The sequence below is a fragment of the Bremia lactucae genome, linkage group LG3 (assembly GCF_004359215.1).
Source record: "Bremia lactucae strain SF5 linkage group LG3, whole genome shotgun sequence".
Taxonomy (NCBI): domain Eukaryota; phylum Oomycota; class Peronosporomycetes; order Peronosporales; family Peronosporaceae; genus Bremia; species Bremia lactucae.
The window spans coordinates 3,541,591-3,547,236 of NC_090612.1; positions in this window are offsets into that span (position 1 = coordinate 3,541,591).

Below are 5,646 nucleotides of genomic sequence, written 5' to 3' on the forward strand. Positions count from 1 at the left end.
GGATGGCGCAGTTCATTAATATAAAATGGTTTTACCCGTACTGGCGTGGACACTGTTATTTTTAGCGAACTCCGCAAAGGGCAATTGCTTGCTACAATCTTTCAGAGTTGCTATAGTGTGTAAGACATCCGCCACGACCCGAGTAGCACGTTCTGTTTGGCCATCGGTCTGGGGATAATCTGCGGTCGACATGTGGAGCTTGCTACCTAGCAGATCAAACACAAGCCGCCAAAAACCAGACGTAAAACGTGGATCCCGGTACAATACTTTGGACTCGAGCATCCCGTGTAGTCGGTAAACATGGCCAGGAACAAGAGCGGTGCCTTCTTGCCTGTGATCGATGTTTTACATGGTGCCTGCTAAATGCACCCTTTTGCTTAGTCTGTCTACAAAGACGACTCGCCCCGTCCGACCCTTATGACCGAGCGGCATGCCAAACATGAAGTCCAGACTTACTGACTTCCAACAGTCACTTGGAATTGGTAGCGGCTTCAGTGGCGCACTGCTGGACGGTGCAGGCTTAATGCGCTGACGCTGTTCGCAAGAGCGAATATAGTTGGCCACCCATCTACATAGATGTGGCCACCAAATTTCTCTGACACTCATAAGAATGTCTTTTTACGGCTTAGATGCCCACTAGATGGCGCATCATGGAGCTCGTGAAGGATCATCAGCTTGAGATCTGTGTCATGAGGCACAGATATTCTCAAGGAATCACAAGGTGACAGCTGATGCCATAACAGGCCACTCGCTGTAGCTAAAGCAATTAAGCTTAGCTTTCAGGTGCGACGGAAGTGAAACCTTTTGTCCACCGAAGTGATCCAACAGCAAGCAACATTGGTCGTCCTGACTGTAGCTCTCTTTTATTTAAGAGGCTAATAAGCTCGTCACGTGGTATGCCTCCATGGCTGCCAACATTGACGACTAAAATTGTGCTTTCGCACTAGACACACTTTCCTGGTGTCTAACTTCGAAGTCTGGTCTGCGCGATAAAGCGTCAGCCAAGACATTCGACTTACCCGGCTTATATTCAACTTTAAAATTAAATTCAGAGAAGCATGTGAGCCATCTTGCCATTCTAGGCGAGAGGTGCGGTGAGTTTATTGCGGTCCTAGGGCTCGCTAATTACTTGCATAAGTATAGCAAGAAAAACATTATCTAATCTCCTTAAATAGAACACAGAATGGGTTTGGTTAAAGGAACAAGAATATGCCTTCACCTTAGTGAAGCAGTCTGTTGTGAAGGCACCGGTCTTGGCATTGCCAGACGCGGATAAGCCCTTTAGCGTCGTCTGCGATGCAAGAATTTTTGCAATCAGCAGCGCGCTCATGCAGAAGGATGACGACGGCGTTGACCGTTTCATCTCTTATCCCGGCTTTTAAAAGCCGCGGAACTGAATTACCCCGTGCATGAGAAAGAGCTACTTTCAATAAAGTATGCTCTTGTCAAGTTTCGTGTGAGCCTACTGGGCACCGAACCATGTGTAGTTTATACGGATCACGCATCACTGCGGGATTATATCGATGAGTTCTTCGACAAGCGAGCCAAGGCGGGACGTGTGCGTGAGAGGAAATCGCCTCACTGCAGCCGGACCTTTTGTGTGCGTAAAGCCACAGGTGGATCGCGCGTGATTAATGCTTACAATAAGCTGAACACGGCGACCATACCGGCGCAAACGGCAATCCCGCGGAAAGATGTCTTGTTAAACTCCATAGGAAAGTCAACAATCTTTTCCGCGTTGGATTTGAAGGATGGTTACTATCAGGTACTCATGAGAGAGTCCGATGCAGCCAAAACAGCAGTAAGCAGCCCAAGCGGTATACCTTGGGAGTGGCTTGTGACGCCCCAAGATTTGACAAATGCGCCAGCGACATTCAACCGAGTGGTGGCTCACGTGATGCGTCAGCATAGTGCCTACGAGCCTCATTACTTTGACGATGTATTCGTGCATAGTAGGGCCGAGGACGGGCTGAGCACAATAGAGTCGCACAAGCGTCATTTAGACGCTGTGTTGCAGACTTTGAAGGACGCCCAATTGTACGTCAACTTGCAAAAGTGCGTCATAGGAGTCCCTGAGATACCTGTGCTGGGTTGCATCGTAGGTACGCATGGTGTACAAGCAGATTTGTTCTTTCTGCAACGGCCATTGCCTGGTCACACAATACTTCATGCCAGGTTTGAGGTCTATCTCGTGCCCGATGCCCCTATCTACTGGTAGGCGGCTCGGAACTTCTTCTACGAACACATCGCGATGTTTCCACAGAACCTCAAAGAACGGACTGTCTCTCAAGGCATCCCAACCTTGAGCAGCGAGCCGTTTCTTTTTGTCCGTTTCTAGGACGCTCTCGTCTATTGTGGACGTCGAGCAACAGTCCACCACGTTCTCTTCTGGAACTGGTGCGACAATTGCGTGGACCTTTCCTTCCTTTAATTCGGCGAGGAACAGATCCCACGACATCTCCGGGAGATTTACTATCTCCTCGGCAGATTTAAAGACTTGCCGGAGCACCTCAACTGAGGATGCCTCCGCAATTTCGTCTTTGACGGCCTCTAACACGTCGTTCGAAGGCCCGTCCTCTTCATTAGAGACTCATCCGAAAGTCACTCGTTTAGACGTGCCTTTGATCGTCCTAATCTGTCAGGTGCTCGTTTTTCGAGTCACCACGACCTTTTTCTGGGAAGCGGGTGCCGTTGCACTCCTGGCTAACGCACTCCTTCCAACCGCACCAGGCTCTAGAAACTGTGCCGATTTATGCGACACTTGACTTCATGTCAGCTCGTCGTCTACTGCCACAAGCTTCTGGCTCTGTGCAGGACATTCGGACGCAGGACTACTTGTCATCGTCCTTTTCACTACCCCAGTCTCCTCGGGCTGGGTAGGAATTGGTGACGTTTGGCATCCCTTCAACGCACCCTCAACTGTGTTCGACACTACATCAGTTGCATACGCCTCTTGCAGGAGCACATCCTTTCCGGTGTCCTGCGTAGAGTTCGCAACTGTGCATGTACGGCAGTCTATCCATGGTTGGTACTTTGCCAATAATGGCATGCCTAGGATGAGGTCATACGGACTAGCACTGTGAACTTCTCTTTACAAGAGAAGTCACTAAAGCTGAAGACGAGTTCTACCTGAACTCCCTCAGACTTAACGAGCGCGCCGTTCGCTAAACGAACGGTCGCCTCTTCTCGCTTGCCATCCTGGCAAAGCGACTCAAACATTGCCGGTCACTTTCTTAGAGCCGCGAGTTTTACAAAGTATTGTAATGCACCCGAATCCACTAGGATGGTCATAGCCTCTTACTTGAGCGCTATGGACCAGCAGGGTTGAGGTCCGAAATTTCAAGACCTCAGGGACTATGCTACCAATTTGTTCCACAACTCTGAACGCAGGGGTAGCTTCAGAGTCCGCGTCAGTAGGGCATCCCGCCCCTACTGCGCTCCTGCATTTCCCGACCCCTCAGTGGTCGATGCAGAACTCATGCGTCTCGCACGCTGGTTCTTGCCATCGCCCTTTGGGTAGGGAGTCCTCTTGCTGGGCGTCTTTGCCCCAACAGGGACCCTGGCATAGCAGCGAGCCATCATATGGCCGCGCTTGCCGCATTTATAACAGACAACGTCAGCATTGCCCAACTCCATGGGAGTAGCATCTGACCTCTCGGCCGACGGCTTATACCAAGCTGACACCGAGGCACTGTTGTATGATCGCTCCTCAACCAAGGCAATTTGAATTGCCTCTTCCATCGTCGACGGCACCTTTCTGAAATGGGCCTGTCGCGATGGGCCATGCCGTAGTCCGTTCATAAACGCGGGCACTTCAATGTGCTCCGGAATNGACTATTTCGTGGATCTTTCCTTCCTTTAATTCGGCAAGGAACAGATCCCACGACATCTCCGGGAGATTTACTATCTCCTCGGCAGATTTAAAGACTTGCCGGAGCACCTCAACTGAGGATGCCTCCGCAATTTCGTCTTTGACGGCCTCTAACACGTCGTTCGAAGGCCCGTCCTCTTCATTAGAGACTCATCCGAAAGTCACTCGTTTAGACGTGCCTTTGATCGTCCTAATCTGTCAGGTGCTCGTTTTTCGAGTCACCACGACCTTTTTCTGGGAAGCGGGTGCCGTTGCACTCCTGGCTAACGCACTCCTTCCAACCGCACCAGGCTCTAGAAACTGTGCCGATTTATGCGACACTTGACTTCATGTCAGCTCGTCGTCTACTGCCACAAGCTTCTGGCTCTGTGCAGGACATTCGGACGCAGGACTACTTGTCATCGTCCTTTTCACTACCCCAGTCTCCTCGGGCTGGGTAGGAATTGGTGACGTTTGGCATCCCTTCAACGCACCCTCAACTGTGTTCGACACTACATCAGTTGCATACGCCTCTTGCAGGAGCACATCCTTTCCGGTGTCCTGCGTAGAGTTCGCAACTGTGCATGTACGGCAGTCTATCCATGGTTGGTACTTTGCCAATAATGGCATGCCTAGGATGAGGTCATACGGACTAGCACTGTGAACTTCTCTTTACAAGAGAAGTCACTAAAGCTGAAGACGAGTTCTACCTGAACTCCCTCAGACTAACGAGCGCGCCGTTCGCTAAACGAACGGTCGCCTCTTCTCGCTTGCCATCCTGGCAAAGCGACTCAAACATTGCCGGTCACTTTCTTAGAGCCGCGAGTTTTACAAAGTATTGTAATGCACCCGAATCCACTAGGATGGTCATAGCCTCTTACTTGAGCGCTATGGACCAGCAGGGTTGAGGTCCGAAATTTCAAGACCTCAGGGACTATGCTACCAATTTGTTCCACAACTCTGAACGCAGGGGTAGCTTCAGAGTCCGCGTCAGTAGGGCATCCCGCCCCTTCTGCGCTCCTGCATTTCCCGACCCCTCAGTGGTCGATGCAGAACTCATGCGTCTCGCACGCTGGTTCTTGCCATCGCCCTTTGGGTAGGGAGTCCTCTTGCTGGGCGTCTTTGCCCCAGCAGGGACCCTGGCATAGCAGCGAGCCATCATATGGCCGCGCTTGCCGCATTTATAACAGACAACGTCAGCATTGCCCAACTCCATGGGAGTAGCATCTGACCTCTCGGCCGACGGCTTATACCAAGCTGACACCGAGGCACTGTTGTATGATCGCTCCTCAACCAAGGCAATTTGAATTGCCTCTTCCATCGTCGACGGCACCTTTTTGAAAAGGGCCTGTCGCGATGGGCCATGCCGTAGTCCGTTCATAAACGCGGGCACTTCAATGTGCTCCGGAATCGGACCTACGGTAATGGACGCCGACAGCGACGCATCTCTTACACATACTCTTGCGGAGATCGCTTCGCCCGTCGCGCTTCAAAGAAGCGCGCCTGAAGAAACACTTCGTTGTTCGGCGGCTAATACATGGCGCAAATCATTGCCTTAAAGATCGCCCATGTAGGGAACGCCTTAACGTCCGCCAAAAGCGCCGAGTAATCCCACTCTGAGGCCTTACCGCGCAGGTACGACATGGCGTTCGACACCATCCGGCTGTCGTTCTCGATAAACTGCACGTCACCGCATTGCTCCACGGCTTACAGCCACTGGACAATCGTGTGCGCTGCAGTTCCATCGAACTTGGGCGGGTCCATCCGAGTGGGCCTCGGAATGATGCGGCCGGGTA